The sequence below is a fragment of the Labeo rohita genome, chromosome 18 (assembly GCF_022985175.1).
Source record: "Labeo rohita strain BAU-BD-2019 chromosome 18, IGBB_LRoh.1.0, whole genome shotgun sequence".
Classification (NCBI taxonomy): domain Eukaryota; kingdom Metazoa; phylum Chordata; class Actinopteri; order Cypriniformes; family Cyprinidae; genus Labeo; species Labeo rohita.
Genome location: NC_066886.1, coordinates 18,187,026 through 18,210,246, shown reverse-complemented (window position 1 = coordinate 18,210,246; position 23,221 = coordinate 18,187,026). Strand labels below are relative to the sequence as shown.

The 23,221-nt window shown below is 37.2% G+C and overlaps 1 protein-coding gene across 3 annotated transcripts in view; it reads left to right on the top strand.

Annotated features, from left to right (window-relative positions):
- Positions 1-3,012: 3,012 nt before the first annotated feature.
- sipa1l3 (signal-induced proliferation-associated 1 like 3) overlaps positions 3,013-23,221 on the top strand; it is a 104,479-nt gene continuing 84,270 nt past the window's right edge. For all 3 annotated transcript variants that reach the window (XM_051134772.1, XM_051134773.1, XM_051134771.1), the window contains exon 1: positions 3,013-3,228. The gene's annotated coding sequence lies outside the window, so the exon portion shown is untranslated. The remainder of the gene's footprint in view (positions 3,229-23,221) is intronic.

Below are 23,221 nucleotides of genomic sequence, written 5' to 3'. Positions count from 1 at the left end.
CTGGGGGTGGAAGACAGTAGGGCATTCTGGGAAATGGAGTTCATACTGTATGCAAAGTGAATTTGACCTATTACGATCAGTATGTATAATAAAACATCGTTTAATATACATACTACAGTAAACAGTAACATTATGAAATATTATCACAATTAAAATAACTGGTTTCTATTAATGTTTTAAAATGTAACGGCGAGGCTTCGTTTTCATTATTCATTACTCATGGTCTTCACTGTCACATGATCCTTCAGAAATCACTCTAATAGGCTGATGCTCAGTTATAATAATTTGTTATTGAAACTCAATTACTAATCATGGTTTTTGTTATTATCAGTGTTTTAGTTGTGTATTGAAAATTGCTTAATATTTTTATGGCCTATCTTGTCTGAGACCTACACCCCAAACGTTTAGTGGTAATAGGCTTTGTCACGGTTTCAACAAAAACATTAAGCAGCAACAACTGTTTTCGACATTGATAATAAGTAGAAATATTTCTTAATCACATTTTCAGTCTCAAAATTCATATTTTCAGTCTCAAGCGAGTGAAATAACAAAACATACCCAAGCTGGATGACTTTTCACCTTCACTTACGTATTTATATTATTGACAACTTGATCGAAAGACCTCTTTATTACCATGAAACAAAAAAAAAAAGACATTTTATGAAATTTCCTGAAACTCTGTTTATTAGGATATCTAATTTTTCTTCAGGCAAGGATGCCACTTTAATCTTTGTTGTCATCATGTAGATGTGGAAATGCAGTTCAGTAAAACAGCAGACCTGCACAATATGTACAATATGGAGAACAGCTTTGCTCCATTATGTCATACTGCCCCCTGGTGAGATTCTGGATCACATCAATGGCAGTTTTTCTTTTTGGCTACTTGTAGTCATGCCATAAGGTCCTGTTCTCTAGTACACATTGTGTCTGCCATGTTTTTTTTCCCATGCAAGTTTATTTTGGTTGAGCTATCAGAATAGAGGACTGAAGATCCCAGTCCCATTTATCATGCTCTTTCCACATCACTCTTTGATCTTGTAATAACAAATTAATAGAGTCTGTGGAGCAATTAAATAGATTCATGGCAGATAATGGCATAGATTTAGATGATAATGGTGATATTAATCCAAAAAAGAGGATTTGATAACAAATGTTTTGCTCTGGGAAACTGAACAAACTTGGTATAGACATTAACCATTGTTTTCTTGTACTCTAATCTATACACTGGCTCTTTTCTTATTTAAATGTAAAATTATGTGATAAAATCTGTTAAAACCCTTTAGGGCCCTTTTTTTGCAATCAAAGTAAAGACATTTAAAAACTGTTGGTGAGAAGTGGCATCACATATTGCTTTCATGTGCTTTCATGGACATGCAAATTCACTTGGGTGCTTTAAATATTTTTGCTTATGGAAATTCACACATTTTTTAAGGCTGGCATAGTTAAATATGAATCTTCATTGAAATGGTTTTTGCTCATTCACTTTTTGTGTCAGAATCCACAAATATGGCGTCTATTTGAACTATTATCAAATATAAAATATCTATAGCACAAAACTAGCTCTTTACTAGCTGTTTTGTTTTTGGTTTATAGCTACATTTCTACACATTTATCTGTTAAAAGAAACAGTATGTGAAAACTTTTCAATTGATAACATTTACAATAGTGTAAGGACATGACAACTATGATAATTTTACCCAAGTATTAAAATATCTTTTGAATATAACTTTAGATAACTTTATAAAGATCAAAAACTTTATTTACCAAGTTACAAGCTACAAAGTATAAATGTTGATGAAAATCTGTTGACAAATATTAATAAGCACAAATAATTAAAAACAATTAAAATACATACATAAATACTAATTAATACTAAGTAATTTAATAAAGATACACTCTGTCTTCCAGTATGATCCCAAGTGCTCTGTTTTCACACACCAGTTTTGTACTTACTAATACTAAAAATTATTCTTTAGTACTTCTTAAGATATTTAGTTACCATTTGTAGTACACTTGAACCCATCTTTTATACACTAGCACACCCAAGTGTACTAGAAGTGGTAACTAAATACATTTTTAAATACAGAGTATGTTAAAAGTGCATTTTAGTTCATATTCCTGGTGTCTTAAAATAGCACATACAAAATTAGTGCGGGAAAATAGAGCACTTTAAGTACATTATGGAAGTGCACTTTTTTTTTTAGCTGGGATAGTAATAGATGTGTTATAACAAGAGTGACCACAAGGGTGTGCTATGCACTACTCAAAAAATGTACTTGATCTGCCTGCTAAGTATAACGTGCTATACATAGACGTGGTATCTAAATTTATAACATACTCCAAAAAAGGAGGTCTCTATATTTTTCTTTGCAAGCGAAAAATGCTTCTGTTGCATGTACCACGTGTGCGCTGGTTGCAAAAATGCTTTGAAATAGCTGAAAAATATGACACTGCAGTCTGACGTCATGCAATCGCATCAAAGTACATTAATTTTCCAAGTGGAAATTGTGCTCATTGTACTGTACAGTACAGTACAACACAGTCAAAGAGCCATTTGCATACATTACATAAATTACCTTGTCTTTACCGCAGTCGTTAACGTGGTGGTTTTCCCATTCAGTCATGGTGTGCGGTAGTATTAACTGTTTTAATGCCAGTATAGCTTCTATTAAACGTATCTTAACCATATGGCAGATGAACATGATATGGAAATTAAAAGGTTGTTTTGTAATAAGAGAAATGTTTTGTTTACAACGCAAAGAGAGTTTCAAACCCTACTTTCACTAATTTTCATACAGTCGTTGTATTTAACAGAAAAGCCAGAAAGACTGTGGCATTAAATGAAAGTAATGGCTAATTAGTTATTTTGTTTGTATGTATACCGTTTGTAATGCTTTGAATAAACTATAACACATCTCTCCCCACGTTACATTGCGGAATTCGCTCTCTTTCATACATTACTACAGACACTTGTGAATGCATCCCGCGCATGCGCAGTGCCGTGTATGTGTGTGTGTGCGAGTAGCAGCCGGGCGTCGTGGTTTCGGTTGGCTGGGAGGAAGAGGAATAACGAATGTGGGAGCCAAGAAGAATTCCTCGTTGGCGAACGGCGCTGGGGCGAGAAGCGACAATATCCACAGGATTTCTGAAACGTTTTTACGGACTACACATGTCTCCTTAGGGGAATTTAGGGAAGTTTTCCCCTCACACGTTCCCGGGTCGGATAAGGTAAGAGACGTTTACCGGGGATAATTAGTTTTTACGATCAGGTTTAAATCAACAATGCGAAGTGGCGAGTAAAACTCGAGAGCCTCTGGACAGCTTTCAGATTTTGTCATGTTTCTTTATTATACACTCGAGAATATAGTGGGCAGTGGTGGGTTTTGTGAAGCAAGCACTGCTCAGTATGCAGGATTTGAGATCACCGTAATGTATTTTCATTAAGTGAAAAAACGTTAGCAAATATAAACGCTTTAGTCCTTCCTGATCACTCAGCGCGCATGCGTCGGCACTATGTAGTTTTTACTCACCTGAACTAAGGCCGTGCAACAATAGTGAGACTATGTTTCACACAATACTGCATTTACAGAAGTTAGTGTGTCTTATAGCATCTTAAAATTATCTTTGTTGTTGGTGAGGGCAGACTGTTGCTTTCTCGTAAAGTTTCAGCACATGGAGAAACCTTGGAGAACCCAGTGAAAACGCTGGTAGGCTAAATATATCAGGCTACAAATGCTGCTTTGCAGCTTGTTTAGGCATAAATCAGCTATTTGTTATGAGTTTTAACTTTTATAGTTAGCACTTGTAATAAATTTGTGCATATATGTGACTGTGGACCACAAAACCAGTCGTATGGTTCAATTTTTTGAAACTGAGATTTATACATTAACTGAAAGCTGAATAAATAAAGCTTTCCATTGATGTGTGGTTTGTTAGGATAGGAAAATATTTGGCCGAGATACAACTATTTGAAAATCTGGTATCTGAGGGTGCAGAATCAAAATATTGAGAAAATTGCCTTTAAAACTGTCCAAATTAAGTTCTTAGCAATGCATAATACTAATCAAAAATTAAGTTTTGAGATATCTATGGTAGGAAAATTACAAAATATCTTTGTGGAACGTGATCTTTACTTAATATCCTAATGAATTTTGGCATAAAGGAAACATCGATAATTTTGGCTATTACAACTGATTTTGTGGTCCAGGGTCACATACATTGTTTTTTTGGTAACGGCAGGCGATTGTTTAAAATTGATCTTCACAATCTTAATAACAACAGGTGGCTTATGTATTGTTATATTGGATTAAAGAAACATTATCCATCCACATTATTTTTTCTGTAATTATTAACTTACTATCATCTTATTACAAACCTGTATGACAGGTTGCTTTTTTGTAGAATAGAAAAGTTGTAGAATCATAGCCTCGGCCATTTGATTTAACCCTGTAAAACTAGATGTAAAATATTGGTCAGTCACCATCTAATTGTTTTGTAATCCAACAGAACATCTGAAGAACAAAAACAACAAAATTTGGTTTGTTTTATTTATTTTTGTTTTCGATATGTTAGAAAACTCTGATAGCGTGCAATGTTAATCAGCAAGATCTTTACAGCAAAGCAGACATAAAATGCATGTGAATATCAATGTCATTCTTTATTGCCTGATAAAATGTATAAGATAATATTTAAATGCTTAGTTTTATGATGGTTCAATTGTGGAGGCCAAAATATATAATGCCATGCAATACAATGATATCTGAGTATAAATTAACATTCATAAAAAGCCTAAAAAAAGCATTAGTATTCAAATAAACATAAGTTGCTTCAGTCAGAAAGTCAGTAAGTAAACATGTGACCCTGGACCACAAAACCAGTCATAAGGGTAAATTTTGTTTTGAAATTTTGAGATGTATGCATCATCTAAAAGCTGAATAAATAAGCTTTCCATTGATGTTTGGTTTGTTAAGGACAATATTTGGCCGTGATACAACTATTTGAAAATCTGCAATGTGAGGATGCAAAAAAATCTAAATATTGAGAAAATCGCATTTGAAGTTCTTAGCAATGCATATTGCTAATCAAATATTAAGTTTTGATATATTTACGGTAGTAAATTGATAAAATATCTTAATGGAACATGATCTTTCCTTAATATCCTAATGATTTTTGTCATAAAAGAAAAATGATCATTTTGACACATACAATATATTGTTGGCTATTGCTACAAATACACCCATGCTACTTATGACTGGTTTTGTGATCCAGGGTCACAAATTAGTAACAATGTTATTCTTTTGTTTTAAAAGAAGGTATACATTTTTCCAAATTAAAAATAGGCCTTTTACTTGCAAAAAAAGTAGAATATTTCAATCATCCAACAAAAGGCATGTAGTAGATTGGGTACAACAGGTTTTACAGCTATTTTGTTCATGTTGATAGTTTAATAGCCTTAAGAATAAATGTATAAAAAATGATTCAGAAAGCTTCTTAGAGTTAATTGTCTATACAATTCCATAACATTTCAGCTTAGTTATAACTTATATAGTAAATTATATAGTACTTTTCATTTTTGGATGAACTATCCTTTTAAGGGCTGTATTATGAATATTATTAACTCCACTGCAGGTCATGCACTGATGTGTAGCTGTATAATTAAAAATCAGCATATGTTTCAGGGGAAGTCAGATGGCCTTACCAGCGCACACACCACACCACCACATTAAACAATATAAAATTAGAGAACCAGAATGTCGTGCCTGGAATTTAGAGGTTTTTATTTTAGTAACTTCCTCTCTGAGGCTAATTCAATCACATGAATGTATCTGATACCAGTCATATTGGCCAAATTCAGTTCTCATGGTATGTGCATCAAAGAACAGTGAGGGACTTTTTCTCAGTCACTGCTGCCATTGATACAAAAATAGTCGCAAAACTTGGAGGCGATTCCTCTTTCAGGTAATAACTTAAGACAAAATGTGTTTTTGTGAAGAGCTGAATACTGTTGTAAATCTCAGTAACTGCATCCAGGTGTTAGGGCTAAACTCCAGTTTTCGGTAACGTGCCCTGTGAAGTAGCAATGATCTCTCTGTGTGTGAAGGAATAGCTGAAGTTCTTTTTCCATCAACTAAGCTTTTTAAACTCACAAACTCTGCCTTTTCCAGTCTGCTGGTTAGTTATTGATAGGTTAAGGGTTTTGAATAGACAAACTCAGCTGAGAGTAGGCCTAAGGGATTTGCATTTTGTCATTCGACTCCTTGTAGGTCTTTTTTTTAAAGCCGTTGTCTTCCGCAAACATGCCTGATTGTTTGTAAGGGTTCTGTTTGTTCTTACAAATGTGTGTCATTGTTATCAGGTGAAGAGAGAAATGAACAACTTGTGAGCTTTTTAAGCTCTAAGGATACAAAATTATGAAATATTTTTGAGTAACACTGAGGTCAAGCAGTTTATAAGTGGTTTGGAATTTCATGTAGGTCATGAGTGAGTTATGAATAATGTATCTTTATTATCACATTACACTACACACCCTTTTTAATGGTCAACACTGCAGTTAGAGAGATAAAAGGGTTTTAAGATTTTTTTAAATTATTATACTAAGTAGGCAGTATATTTGTGAGTAATTTACCTAAGCTGGATGATTTCAGTTTCATCTTTTGTACATGACATGACCAGTCTAAGCTATAAAATGGGAAAAAAAAAAAATTTTTGACAACTACATACTAATGTCGACTCCGGGTTGCATTCTCAGGTAGGATTATTAGTGTGACATCACTACCTGCTTTCACGACATCCATTAACTAGGCCAGAAATATCCCTAAAGCTGCTGAAGTTTCTTATTCTCTCTCTCTCTCGTTCACTCTGCTCTCTGCTCTCTCCTTCTGCCTGTTTGGCCAGAGTAAATATAGCCTGTTTGGTTTTTTGCTAGAGGATAAACACAGATGTCGAATCGGACTGTTTGCCACTGCGGACTCACCCCAATGGTTTCTCTTCGAAAATGACGAAAAGGTATAATAATCAGCCTGAAAATGCACAATAATCAGAAAAGACTTAGGTTCATCCTTATTGACCAGTTTGGCCAGCATGTGATAAGTCACTTTTAATTGTGTAATTACTGTAATAGTGTGCAAGGTAGTTAAATATTGCATTAGTAATCGCACATTAACTAGGAAGCTATATGCATCGTTAGGACAAAACTGGAAAACTGGTCTTTCCGCTTGTTTTGCTGCTCACTTACGTTAAGCGCTAAACCTGACAGCGTTGTAATGTGATATGGTATAGGATTGCATAGGCCTTATTTTTGTATGATTGTAGAGCTGCTCGACCGAAAGGCAACAAGTGGTGTTTGTCATGACTTATTGACATGTCTCTTTTCTTGGGAACGTGTCATTTGTGAGAACGGTTTCCACTAAGTGTCAGTCGAAGTCAGCAGGCTGCCATGCTGTTTTTACACCTGTTTCAGTTCAGCCTCTCCACCTGCTCCGCTCCAGAACCAGAGAGACCTGATTGACGAGAGAGATCCCACAGAGTCGAGGGAGTCTGAGCGCAGAACAAAACACGTCTTTGATATTGCCCCCCTCCCATTTAGAAACAACTCGCATTCATAACAGAATAACAGAAAGCTGAAACCTAAAACTGTCATGCATTGCTTAAGTGAAATGTAGGGTAAAGTTTTAAAACAACATGAAGTAGGAAAAAATATTGCAATATTTTTTGGGCATGAGGAATGTACTGGTAGAAAAATGCATTTAATGGTGGCTGGTAATCAGTGTGATTACTTGTATTATAAATGTACTCTACCATTTAAAAGTTTGGAGTTGGTGAGATTTTTATTTAAGATTCTTTTGATTTAAAGTCTCGTATGGTCATCAAGGCTGCAGTTTATTTGATCAGATATACAGTAAAAACATTGCTGTAAAACTATTGTAAAATTATTTTTCCGCCACATTGCCACATGATCCTTCAGAAATCATTCTAATATGCTGATTTGATGCTTAAAAAACATATCATATTACAAGTAGTGAAAACAGTTGTGCTGCTTAATATTTTGAAGGAACTTGTGATTTTTTTTTTTTTTTTTCGGTGTTGCTTAAATAGTTGAAGAAATTTGAAACATAAATGTTACTGTTACTTTTGATAAATTCAGTGTATCCTTGCTTTTCAACATTTTTGTATGTTCAAGTGAAATCGGGCATTGAAACAATATAATGTACGTTTAGAGATGTACAGAATATCAGCATATTGTTGGTTATTGGCAGATATCTGTGAATATTCATCTGGCGATATTTATTTTTCCTGCCCATTTTTAGATCATCGTCTAATTTAAATGGATGACGATAGACTATAATTTCCCTTTTAGAACAAACGGTTCTATGAGCTGCTGTGTGCATGTAATGAAAGTTTTTAGTGTTCTAATTAGAGATGCAGCGATTGACCAGCCAGGGACCAGAATTAGCCGTCTGCCAATTCCGAGCAGGCCTGTTAAAGGAGTAGTTCACTTCCAGAACAATAATTTACAGGTAATGTACTCCCTGTTGTCATCCAAGATGTTAATTCCTTTCTTTCTTCAGTTGTAAAGAAATAGTTTTTTGAGGAAAACATTTCAGGAATTATCTCCATATGGTGGACTTCAACTTCAAAATCATCCTATATCGCTGTTTTACAGTTTTTTTGTAAAGGGCATTTGACCTTCTTTGCATGTTCACTTTGTAAACACTGGGTTGGTACTTCTGCAGCAATGTAGGACAATTTTAAAATTAGAGGAGAAAATGAGATTGGGAGTTTTTCGACATAACCTAACTGTATTGACCCGGATTACACAGAGTACGCATGTGCATCGCAGAGCTAGACAAGAGAAGCATTTGAGGTTAAAAAGTATATACATGGTTTTTTTTTTTTTTTTTTTTTTTAGAAAATGGCAGATTGTTTCACTAGATAAGACCCTTATTCTTTGGCTGGGATCATTTAGAGCCCTTTGAAGCTGCATTGAAACTCAAAGGCACCAATAAAGTCCACTATATAGAGATAATTTCCTGAAATGTTTTCCTCAAAAAACATAATTTCTTTATGACTGAAGAAAGAAAGACATGAACATCTTGGATGACAACGGGGTGAGTACATTATCTGTAAAAATTTTGTTCTGGAAGTGAACTACTCTTTTAAGTGTCTCTGAGCAACACACAGCAGTGTTTCGTTATTGAATAAATCCACGTTTTTGAATGAATCTAGTGAGTCAGTGATTTAGTAACCCATTCATAAAGACAGTAATTTGCCTCGTTTCTGAATGAATCAGCCATTTGAATGAATCAGTTGAATGAATGACTAAATGACTCACTCATTTGCCACCACTTACTGGTAGTTTGGTTTCATATTTAAAAGTATCATTGCATTTTTCCCATAATTTCTTATTTGTATCTACAAAAAATTATTTAAAGGGGTCATCGGATGCTAAGTTCACTTTTACATGTTGTTTGAACATTAATGTGTGTTGGCAGTGTATGTACAAATCTACCCTATAATGATAAAAATCCTTGCAGTGGTTTTAATTAATCTGTAAAAATAATATCCCCTTTTTCAAATCGAGCCATTCTCAGATGTCTGTCGTTGTTGCGTCACACCCACAGATTGACTGTAACAGTTGATTGACATTAGCGTCTTACCTCAGATCAGCTGTAACAGTCCAACCTCCATGTTTTGATGCCGGAGCAGGGATGTGAGTTAGACAAGAATTGAGCAATTGAGGTGTTGTGTTGCTGGATGTAATAATGAACGTAGTGGTCGTCATTTACTCCTGACATCTGAGCTGCTGAAGATGCAGTGGATTAGGTTTGTTTGTGAAGGGAATGTGCATCCCGATCTACATATATCGTCTATGTTCGTGCAAATCATTCGTGATCCAGCTTCACTTATAGCAGAAGTGAGTATAAGGGGTTTTTATGTATCTTTGCAATCGCCTTTCCTAATAATGTGCTTGTTAGCAAGTTTAGCGGCTAAACACGGCTAAAGTAAACATGCTTGTCACTCCACGGAGAGAAGAGAGGGGCGGGGTGGGGCGGGGCGGGGCGAGCAGAGCTCATTTGCATTTAAAGCAGCCTCGACCAGAATGGGATGATTTTTGCAGAGCTGTTTTTGGCAAGGTAAAAAGGGTGTTGTTTTACACTACCATTGAGAATGTTTAACCAAAGTATATTATAGACTTTTCATTAAGACCCTAAAGAATCATATTAACTTGTGGAAAATGGACATCCGATGACCCCTTTAAAACTTCAATCTTATAAAATTATGCGGTTTAAATGCATTTATGGCACCTCAGCAGTGCCACTGCTGTGTTTCCTGCAGTGCAAAGATGGAATTTGTTGATACTAATTTAATTTGAATGGTAACAACTCTACAGTTTCTTATTATTCTAACTGAATTAATTAAACAATGTGAGAATGTGATGTGAAAGATGACACAGTTAATAAGGTTAGGAGAAAATTACTATTTACAAACAGTGGGAAATTACATCTGTTTTTATCTGTTGTATATGCTGTCAAATATAGTTCCTAGTAAGAAAATTAGAATTGGTAAAAATCTAAATCGGCAGTTCACACTTACAAAAAAAAAAATCAGAAATTGGAATCGGCCAAGAAAAATGCAATCAGTGCATCTCTAGGCATAGTTCACTCAAAAATGAACATTCTGTCATTATTACGCACCCTCATTTCGGTCCAAACCCGTAAGACCTTCATTCATCTTCAAAACACAAATTAAGATATTTTTGATGAAATCCGAGAGCTTTCTGACCCTGCATAGACAGCAACACAACTACCATGTTCAAGGTCGAGAAAGGTAGTAAGGCCATTGTTAAAATAGTCCAAGTGACATCAGTGGTTCAACCGTAGTATGAAGCTATGAGAATACTTACTGTGCACAAAGAAAACAAAATAACGTCTTTATTCAACCATTTTTTCTCTTCTGTGTCAGTCTTCGAGGCGTGTTTATGAAAGTGGGTGAACTATCCCTTTAAGTAGTTTAAAAGTAATAAAGATTTATAATCTGCATTTATTGCTTATCAGAGGTGACATAAATAGTCTTATTGGCCATAATCTCCATATCCGTGCATTCCCAGATACAGTAGAAATGAAAAAGCTTCACTTCTTGAGTTAGAAAAAATATATTATCTGTGCATATAGTCACAAAGAACCTCTGCTTCCCTAATAAAAATGCTTTTTCATGTGCTGTAACGTAAAAGAAAAGCTTTTAAATGTCTTAGATGTCGTCTGATTTCTTAAACATCTAGCCTGGAACCATTTTTGGATGTGGGAGTACTTGGGAGATCTGAAAGGGAAATTGACTTTAGCAATAAGTGTCTCAAAAGGGAAAAGGCTCTTTGTTTTATAGAGGATCTCCATTAAATTAATGACACCAGATGTTTCAGACCTACACAGTTGTGGAAGTAGGCCATTCATTGTCCCAGGAGATCTCCTTGTTCACAACTTTCTGTTCTTAAGGAATTTCCTATTGATCTGGCCGAGCAATTTATTCCTCTCTCTCTGGAGAGACAGGGAGGAAGAGAGACATCGAGAGGAAACTGTCAGAGAGAGCAGGGGATCCTCGAGAGCATGTCAGCGGATACGCGGGAGGAAGTGCTGATGAATGGACGCTGACTGTCTTGAATGTCTCCGGTACCGTTTCTTCCAATGCTTCCGACAGTTTCTAGTCTTAAACCAGACACAGATTACTGGAGTGTAGTTACGTCACCCGCAAGTGAACTGAGATGCGGACTTGATAGACCCCATCAGGTGGGAAGTTTTGTTGCGTCTTCCTCCATCTGTCTCATATTGAGGGAAGTGTCGTGCGTCACGCTGGTTCCTTCTAGTGCACCGTTGGAGAGGAGGGGAGTTCAGACAGGAAATGAGGGAGATGCAAGGAGATGACAGGCCCATGAATCACCCCCACTTTGAGGAGATGGGTCACATCAAACACACACAGTGCGTTAAAATGCCTCATGTTGCCTAAGCGAACATCAGAGGAAATGCATTCACTCGCAAGTACTCTGACTCACACATACATGCCAAGAATTCTGTCCTCTTTAAGAATTTTGTGCTTTATATGAAGTGAAATGTTATAAATATATGTATTTTTAAAGGGATTCTCTTATTAATTACTCACCCTCATGTCGTTCCAAACTTGTAAGACCCTCGTTCATCTTCAAGACACAAATTAAGGTATATTTTGATAAAATCCGAGAGCTTTCTGTCCCTGCTTAGACAGAAACACAACTACCGAAGGTTTACAGGTTTGGAATAACATGAGGGTGAGTAATTAATGACAGAATTTTCATTTTTGGGTGATCACTTTAAGGTATTATTCAGGGGTAAATAAGGTACAAAGGTGTACCTTTTGAAAAGGTGCTGCCCCAGTGACCTTTTTTTTTTTGAGTGTCCCCTGTCCCATATCCGACAAGTGTCCAGGGTTTAGTTTTAAAATAGAGTGAGATTCTTTTGAGCTTTTAACACTTGTATTTGAATATTTCTTTCTCAGAAAGCTCTCGCTTGCCTCCTTCGAGAGCCCTGATGTGGTCAGAGCTTGAGGGCCGCACTTTTTTCGCACTGTGTAGTCTGCGCACGCCCACACGCATATGCCTACACTCGTTTAAGTAGCCTACACATTCCTGCATTTACTCTTTCTTCGGTCTGCAATACCTTTCATATTTTGACATCATTTTTACAGAGGTGTTACAGCCAAACACAGTAAAGCCATATCAGTGATAGTTATCTGTTAAATTGCGGTTAGGCATTGTAATGATTTCTTCATTAGTTTGTCCTGTATCATTATCCAGTGATTTTGTGTTTGGGCTCACATCCAGAGAACTGATGACGACCTGCGCAAGGTTCAGTGTTGAAGGATTATTTTTCTGTTGCCAACATTTCCAGAGGCTCTGTTACAAATGTGAATGTTTGAACTTTTCACTAAATGTACACATACCTTCACTTAATATATTACAGTACCATTCAAATGCTTGAGGTCAGTGTTTTTGTAATGTTTCTTAAAGAAATATTTTAGGCTCACCATGGCTGTATTTATTTGATCATAAATACAGTAAAACAGTATTACTGGAAATATTACTACAATTTAATTTCTATGTTATTATATTTAAAAATATGATTTATTCCTGTGGTGGCAAAGCAGATTTTTTAGTAATCATTACTCCAGTCTTCAGTATTATATGATCCTCCAGAAATCATTCTAACATGCTGATTTGGTGATCAAAAAACTTTTTTTACTATTATCAATGTTGAATACTATAGAAGCCTGTCTCAGCCACTGAATAAAAAAACTAAGTGCAATTTTTTATCTCACTTTTCTGACTTTTCGGACTTGCAAGTTTACATCTTTTTTGCGAGTTTATACCTCGCAAATGAGAGTTTGTATCTTGCAATTCTGACTTTTTCTCACAAATGAGTTTGCGTCTCGCAATTCAGACCTTTTCCCACAAGTGAGAGTTTGTATCTCGCAATTCTGACTTTTTCTCGCAATTCGGACCTTTTTCCGCAAATGAGAGTTTGTATCTCGCAATTCTGACTTTTTCTCGCAATTCAGACCTTTTCCCACAAATGAGAGTTTGTATCTCGCAATTCTGACTTTTTCTCGCAAATGAGTTTGCATCTCGCAATTCAGACCTTTTCCCACAAATGAGAGATTGTATCTCGTAATTCTGACTTTTTCTCGCAAATGAGTTTGCATCTCGCAATTCGGACCTTTTTTGTGAATGTGAGTTTGTATCTCACTGACTCACTGAGTTTGTATCTATCTGACCTTTTCTCAGAATTAGAGTTTTGATCTCACTATTCTGACTTTTTTTCTCAGAATTACATGATATAAACTTGCAGCTGCAAGTTCTAAAATTGTAAGATATAAATTGTAAGATATAAACTCACAATTTTGAGTTATAAAGTCAAAATGATGAGATATAAAGTCAGATTTGCGAGATATAAATTCGCAATTCTAACTTTTTCTAGCAAATGAGAAAAAGTCAGAATTGTGAGATATAAATTTGTAATTTTGACTTTTTTTCTTAGAATTGCTTGATATAAACTTGCAGTTGCGAGTTATGAAATCAGAATTGCAAGATAATTCTGAGTTATAAAATCAGATTTGCGGGATATAAATTGACTTTTTCACGAAAATACGAGTTTGTATCTTGCAATTCTGACTTTTTTCTTGCAAATGTGAGTTCGTATCTCACCATTCTGACTTTTTTTCGCAGAATGGTGAGAAATAAACTCAAAATTGTTATAAAGTCCAATTCTGAGGGGAAAAAAGACTTTGTTCTCAGAATTCTGACTTAATAAATCGCAGATATAAACAAATAGAATTTTTGGTGCAGTGGAAATGGTCTTCCATAGAATGCAGTTGTGCTGCTGAATATTTTTGGTACATTTTTGTTCAGGGTTCTTTGAATAAATAGAAAGTTTATTTGAAATAGAAACATTTTGTAACATTATAACACTTGTAAAGTTTTATAACGCTTTTGATCAATTTAATGTGTATTTGCTGAATACAACTATCAGTTTCTTTGGTAAAAAGGAATCTTACTGACTGCCAAATTTTGAATGGTGAACTGAAGCAATAATTTGTCTATTTAAAATGTAAACAGTTTGAAGTAACATTTGCAAACCTAGATAATGCAATTGCTTGGCTTCATCAAGCATGTATACTCATTATTTGCCTCAGTGGGTGTTTTTAACTCTTTAAATATTCAGTTACACATTCACGCATTGGCTCATGTATACTTGGACAGACAGATGAAGACTGTAGCTCAAAAAACCTGCTATAACTCTGCATGTTAAAATACATGTTGTGTTGTAAGCCATTGTGGAGAGATTTACCTGTCCACAAGTTCCTTATTCAGCTCTAGCTTCAAGCGTTGCTGCCCACAGTGACCATATAAACTGAATTATGGCCTGTGGGTGAGCATTTCTCAAATGTGACAAGGATAACTCATACTGAGCTATGAACAAAGCTGCTTCCAGGACCACTTCAAAGATGTGACGTTGGCGTAGTCAACGGTACCTTGCCTCGTGCAACCCTTATAAATGGTTGCACACAACCGAGGCGTTTCTGCAGTGCAGAGCTGCCCTCCTTCTGTCAGCACACTGGTTGTGGCTCAGACAAAGCTGCAGATTGTCTCAAAAGTACTGGAGTGCCAGGCTTGGGGTTAATACTGACGCTCGTGCCAAAAGCACCAAGGGCCTCGTTTTCTCGCCACTGTTACAGACTGGAATTTCTTGAAAGGAAGTCGTGTGTGTGTGTTCACGTGTGCCTGCGCGATTGTGTGCGTGTTTGTAACTCTTCATAGCCAAAGTCCAGCAACTGTAGAGTCATTGTTTTAATTCTAATTGAGTTCAGCATGGAGTCGTTCCCAGAATGCCGTTTAGTTCATCGCATGCCTTTATCCATTACAAAATCAGATTTGGTGAAAGGGCAAGGAGTTTCATGATTTTGTACTGTTGCAGAAGTCAGTTGCGTGCAGACTGTGTCACAGATCATCTATAAGCAAGCCTACAAAGAATGCCCGGAGATTTCCACACAATTCGAGTGCCTGAAATTCAAGTTTTGCACTCAGCTAGTCACTTTTGGTTTCAACTATCCGCATGAGGATATCAGGAAGGTGACTGTCTGTAAAGCATTGTTTTCATGGAAACAACTCCACCCACAGTCTGCACACACAACTGTAATATTTGAGATAACTTAACACTAGCCATGCGTGCCAGTCAAAATATGTTTGATATTTAATATAAACCTAAGCCACCTTTCCACTATCTCTGATCTCACGACGAAAAACGTACCTATGGGACCTTTTTCGCAAGACGCGAAATACGTACCACCATGTACGTTTCATGACATACATCAAAAACGTACCAATAAGTACATATCAATGCAGTTTCCAACAGAAATAAACACTAGAGGCGGTTAAACGGCAAGCATTTGTATTCGTTTTCCTACACAGTTATGATTGCAGCTCCATTTATTTAGTTTTCCAGACGTAACAAGCTCAGCCGGGGCTGGACTTAGGATGCGGAATCCTTGGGTACGAATCCCATGAAAAACATGACTCACGATGACAGAGTTGAAAGGTGAGAGATCGAAAAACAAGCTAAAATGCCTTACGATTGCGTTTTTACATCACATTTACTTTTTTGTTCATACTATCGGATAGGTTTAGGTGTAGTGCAGACGGTATGTTTTTTTTAAAACGTCACGGAGCATTGGAGTTATAGCCTCACTCAACAGATATTTCAAGTAAGAACTACGGTGACACGTACAAAACCAGCGTCACATAAAATGTGCAAAATGTGAAAACAATTATTTTGATTGCCATTTTCCAGGTGTCTTTTGTACAGGTACCAAGCTGATTTTCTAATCTCAGCTTGTTACCTGCATAAAAGTCACTTGTCCACAGAAGCAATAAATCAATCCGATTCCGAACTCTCCACCATTGCCAAGACCAAAAAACTGTTCAAGGATGTTAGGGACAAGATTGTAGACCTACACAAGGCTAGAATGGGCTACAAGACTATTGCCAAGCAGCTTGGTGAGAAGGTGACAACAGTTGGTGCGATTGTTTGCAAATGGAAGAAACACAAAATAACTGTCAATCTTCATGCAAGATCTCATCTCGTGGAGTTTCAGTGATCATAAGAACGGTGAGGAATCAGCCCAGAGCTACAAGGGAGGATCTTGTCAATGAGCTCAAGGCAGCTAGGACCATAGTCACCAAGAAAGCAATTTGTAACACGTTACGCCGTGGAGGACTGAAATCCTGCAGTGCTTGCAGGGTCCCCCTGCTCAAGAAAGCACATGTACAGATCCGTCTAAAGTTTGCCAATGAACATCTGAATGATTCAGAGGAGAACTGGGTGAAAGTGTTGTGGTCAGATGAGACCAGAATCAAGCTTTTTGGCATCAACTCAACTTGCCGTGTTTGGAGAAGGAGGAATGCTGTCTATGACCCCAAGTACACCATCCCCACTGTCAAACATGGAGGTGGAAACATTATGCTTTGGGGGTATTTTTCTGCTAAGGGGACAGGACAACAGCACCGCATCAAAGGGACGTTGGATGGGGCCATGTACCATCAAATCTTGTGTGAAAACCTCCTTCCCTCATTGAAAATGGGTCGTGGATGGGTATTCCAGTAGACAGTGAGCCAAAACACACGGCCAAGGCAACAAAGGAGTGGCTCGAGAAGAAGCACATGAAGTTTCCTGGAGTGGCCTAGCCTGTCTCCAGACCTTAATCCCATAGAAAATCTTTGGAGGGAGCTGAAGGTTCGAGTTGCCAAACATCAGCCTCAAATGCTTAATGATTTAAGGATCTGCAAAGAGGAGTGGGACAAAATCCCTCCTTAGATGTGTGCAAACCTGGTGGCCAACTATTTCTAAGAAACATCTGACCTCTGTGATTGCCAACAAGGGTTGTACTAAGTCATGTTTTGCAAAGGGGTGAAATACTTATTTCACTCATTAAAATGCAAATCAGTTTATAACTTTTTTGAAATGCGTTTTCTGGATTTTTTTGTTATTCTCTCTCTCTTTGTTAAAATCAACCATTAAAATTATAGACTGATAGTTTCTTTATCAGTGGGCAAACATAGAAAATCAGCAGGGGATCAATTTTTTTTTTTCTTACTGTATGTTCATCTGTTTTAGGGAAAAAATGAACACTCTGTCAGTCGCACTCATTGGATATTTCACATCGAATATGTCACAAAACTTACATGGCGATACATATTTTGCGTCTTGCGGTAAAGTTCCCACAGGTACGTTTTCATCATGAGATCAGGTTGCTATTGTGTTAATTCTAATTTAATTGCTGAACTTCAGAAAATAGATCTATGCAGGGTCAGAAAGCTCTCGGATTTCATCAAAAATATTTTAATTTGTGTTCTGAAGATGAATGAAGGTCTTACGGGTTTGGAACACCTAATTAATAACAGGTTTTTTACTTCTTTAAACTGACGCTAATAGAAGACGTCACATACGGTCTAGCCAAAATTTTTCCTTAAACTTAAAATGATCCTTTCATAAAGACCTGCCCGTCTTAGTTACTGTTAATACGTCTGACAAGTTATGCCGCTCTCACGCCACACATCATGTTCTCACACAGTGAAAAATACAGACGACACACCGACAGACAAGACAGAGTAGTTTACTTTTGGTACAAAACAAAGTCTCTTGCTTTTCAAACAATAAATACTGTTTTGTGGCTCTTTAATGTGTCGTGACAAACCACTGTAGCGTCTCAGTTCAAGCGGCATGTAAACCAATCATCTCTTCTTTGCTGGTTATATTATGAAATAAACATGACTAAACATCAGGGTGTATCTTGTTTAAACTGCGGAAAGACACCAATACACATTATTTTTAGTTCAAGTCTACTGATGTTAATCTGCCCTCCTATCTGGCAGATTTGGTATTATGATTGGTTGGTAAAATTCCCGGCGAAGGGTGAGATATGCATATGATTAAAACTCTACTACTACTCTCCATTGGAAATGAAAGACTTTCCAAAATAAGAGGTTGCTTTAGCATATGTGGAGTGGAATTTTGTTCCAGTGAGATTTCGCTGCGGATACCACAAGATTAAAAACCAAGCCACAGACAGAATGTCCTGTTGCTCACCGCTGGTTAGACAAAAAGAGCTTTATGCCATATCGCGTTGCATGTGGATAGAAAAACGATGCGACTTGTATTCATCTCCAAATATTTGTGTCACTGTGAGCAGATTTGAAACGTTGGTGGCATTTGTGTGTTTTTTTTTTTACCCACTTATTTGTTTATCCCACCATGAGTTTGTCTCTCATGCTATACAGCACACTGTCTGTGGGGAGTTGAAAGCTACTCGCTCGTCAGTAGTTGCCACACGCATACACACAGATGCTCACTATGTAGAGTGAAAATGAAGAGTAATGACAGTGGGGTGTTGACTGTTGTGTTCCTGAATCTCAGGAGAGTTCCACTACACACCGCTGGGGAGAGAGAGAGAGAGGGAGAGGGAAATGGTCTGTTTTCTCTGAAAAAAAACAGTTGAGCTCTTATCATCGTGGGAGAGGTAGAGATGGACCGATTAGGGATGAGAGATGGCCAGACCGTCAGATAGTGAAAGAAAGAAAAAGCGAGGGAAGATCCGAAGCATGCGGAGGAAAGGATTAGGTGCACCTCTGTTTGGTTTTTGCGTGTCCTGATTCTGGTTCACGCCATGGTGTCGTCGCTTTCAGACGAGCATTACCTCAGCTCTAGTCTGTTACTCTTTCAGCGTATCTCTTTCTCTTCCTGTGTTGATTTTATCAGTCTAACATAGTTACACGTTTTGGTCACGCTAGCATAAAGAAATTCCCCTGAGAGGCTAGATTGTCTCGTAGCGATTCAAAGGACTTTGTGGGCTGTGTGAGAGCGAGAGATTGATAGGGGTTTTCTAAAACAAAGCAACCTCTTTCTCATGAACGAGGCAGGGGTTATAAATTAGCCTGCGTGAGAGCGAGAGGCTTTGGCCACAGACGTCTGCCGTGTTTTATTCTCCCACAGTCGACGAGGATGAGCCATCGTCACTTCTCCTCCCTTGTCCGCACGCCGGGAATGTAAAGTGGGCTGAACTGTGCGTGGAGCCTTATGAATTCCTGCACAGATCAGCAGTATAAACATACACACGGTCACGCTCATGTAGGGGTGCGCCTTTCAACCGGTTCCCACGTCTCAATCTCGCAGGAATGTTACTAGCCCTATGGGGAGTATTTAGATGTGCTCCCTTTTCTTTGCCTTTATTCCTGTTGAATCCGTTCATGCCATCTGTTGTATCTTTACCGAGTGAAATATGGAATCAAAGCGCTGCTTTACCCGGTGCTGAGATCTGTGGAAATGACAAAAGGCTCGCTCAGATGGAATCTTTGAGCACACACACTTTGAAAACACACATTAGAGCAACAATATAGAGATAAGGCCCGTTTTATCACTGAAACTCTTGGCAAGGAACTTTATGACCTCATCGTCTTCAGTGCAGGAGCCACTATTAGCAGTGTAATTGTATCTGTCCTATGGCAGCTATTGTCAAAACACCCTTGTTCCCCGTCGAGCACTGAGGTTGTTATCAGTTTTAGACTGCTGACCGGACTTGAGTTGATTTTTCAGTTCAAGTCAGTTTATCATTGATTACAGTATGTATGACCTCACCTGATGATCAGACAGTTGACATTGGGTCTCATTGATGAAATACGATTTTTTTCGTAAAGCCGTTCTGACGTAAACTTTTGAATTCATGAAAATTTTTACAATTTATTTTACACCTGCTAAATGGTGCATACAATGTTCTGTTCTTTTTGACAAACTGATGACACTGAATTTTGATTCACTACCATAATAGAATTTTACAAGTTTGTTTGCCCTGTCTTTTTTTAATTGTATTTTTTTTTAATGGTAACTATTCTGAGCTGGGTAAAATACAGTGCTTGACGCTGTGATATTTTTACCCAAATATTACATCGACCAACCATTACCATCCTACCTTACTACCAAACAACAATGGAGAAGTTAAAGGAACACTCCACTTTTTTGGAAAATAGGCTCATTGTCCAACTCCCCCTAGAGTTAAACCATTTTCAAATCCATTTAGCCGATCTCCGGGTCTAGCGGAGATCTTTTAGTATAGCTTTATAGCATTCACTTTTAGCATAGCTTAGCATAGATCATTGAATCTTATTAGACCGATAGCATCTCGCTCAAAAATGACCATATATAATGACAATATTTTTCCTGTTTAAAACTTGACGCTTCTGTAGTTACTTTGTGTACTAAGACTGACGGAAAATGAAAAGTTGTGATTTTCTAGGCTGATATGGCTAGGAACTATACTCTCATTCCAGCGTAATAATCAAGGAACTTTGCTGCTGTACCATGGGTGCAGCAGGCGCAATGATATTACACAGTGCCTGAAAGTGACCGGCACTAAGTTTGTGTAGATGCAGAGTTACAGCCGGCAGAGTTGACAGAAGAGTCAAGTTTTAAATAGGAAAAATATCGACACTCTTTGATCATTTTTGAGTGAGATGCTGGAAAAACGCTGTTCCGCCAAAGGGTTTGCAAGCACCACCAGCTGGGCATTTTTCTAGCTGGGTAACACTTTGAACACATTAGTTGAATATTTATTGTTAGGCATATTGTCTATTAGTCTTTTTTTGCATTTGTGCAATACAAAAGATTCCATCGCATTCCTGGACACGTACGCGACGTGAACGCACAATCTGTTTACGAAAGATTTAAATTCATTAACATACACACCTGGAACTACCAAAGTACCAGGTGTCTAATTCGTACAAATTTGTATGACCACACTCGACCACTTTTTTCAGTGAGGGGTAGGTTTAGGGTGATCATTCATATGACATGCGTACGAATTTCACAAAGCATATGAATTCGTACAAGCCAGGTCGTACAAATTTGTACGAATTAGCCACCTTGTAAAATATGTACAAATTGCCTGAGATCGGGTTGGAGTTTTTGTAAAAGACCGCTTTACATGAAAATTACTTAGAATTTATTTGTATATTTATGAAAGTTTAATGGATGAGGTCCGTTGTGTGCACCAGTGTTATTTCAGTATTTGTTTATATACTATTACACTATTTCTTTAATTTGAATTAGCATTCATTTTTAGATTTTTGTACATTTTCTGTGAGGGGTAGGTTTAGGGGTGGTCATTCATACGCTTTTAGATTTTGTTTTTGTTTAGTACCTTAATTATTAATTTAATTGAATCATTTAATTTACACAAGAACCTGTGTTGATAAGAACCTGTGTTATGTGAACTATGATTTGTGTGTGTGTGTGGTGCATGTTCTTGTCAGTTTTGTAGGTTGAGAACCCCAGTCTCTATTGATTTTTAATTTTATTGGGAAAAAAAGCATATTCTGCACTTTCTTTGTGTGTATGTGTGTGTTCCATAGAAGAAAAAAAGTCTATCCTTTTGTGATCAGTTAAATGACACACCTTTCTCTCGGCACTTTACAATAAATTACAATAAATGTTTTTACGTTGATCAAAAGTGACAGTAAAAACTTTTAAAATATTAGTATTTCAAACAAATACTGTTTTTTTTTTAACTTTACATTCATCAAAGAAATATTATTATCCATTGATAGTAATATTTTATTAAAGTTTAACATTTTTTGTAGGGTAATAAGGATCAAAAACAGAGGAACATTAGGAGACACAGTAATAGGAAGGAAGGGAGACGCAGAAGGTGGTATGTGTGTGTGTGTGTGTGTGTGTGTTCCCAGGTGGCTTTTAAAGTCGCAAAGCTCTATTCTGGAGAGTAAATGGGAAGACAGTAACTCAAAACGAACAGCCTTTAAGAGACACAAACTGCCTCTCCAACTGAGTTTCCTCCATATGTTTTCTATTCTCTGCAGCGCACACTGATGGCCATGTTTAGTCTTCAAATGCTCACTATCATGGGTCTTCAGCTGTCATAAAACTCCTTGCCTAGGTGCATCTTTCTTCCTGAAAAAGATAAACCTCATCAGCTTCTATTTTCCTTTTTAGTGCTGCTTTTCCAAGCTTTTCAAAGACGACTTTGCAAACACTACCATTCAAACTAACACTTTTTGATCATCCATCCATGCTGAAAAAAGCAACGTCTTTAAGAAAAATCATACAGAACCCAAACGTTTGAACGGTAGCATACTTGAATGATAATGCTGCAAGCAACTTCAAAGAATAGCATGGTAGATGTCCTAAAACCATAGTCCATGATACTTTTTGTTAGCTTTCTTTCTTCTCTCCTCCTTCAAAACAAACTATCTGGCTGCTTTTGTCCGCTTTCCGTCCCTTTTTTCTCTCTCACACAGAAATGCAGCCACACCTTGTTCCTTTATATCTATCAGTCAGTGCTGCTTTTGTTGGGAAGACTGAACCTACCGGAGTCCATTCACATCTGCTACAAAACACCTGTTATGTCACGCTGGGTCCGGGGGAAAGGAGTGACTCACCAGGGTCTTTTCTTCTATTCCGATTTAGGACCAACTTCATTTTCGAACACTGAACCGCAGCAGGTAAAACAGCCACACTGTTCACGGTCAGCTTTAGGTGCAGTTCTGCTTTAGGCACAATCAGTCTTTAGTTTGCCTCGCCGTTGGGCTACCTGTCCCGCTCAAACTGTTTTCTAATGTGCGGCCTTGGCGGCTAAC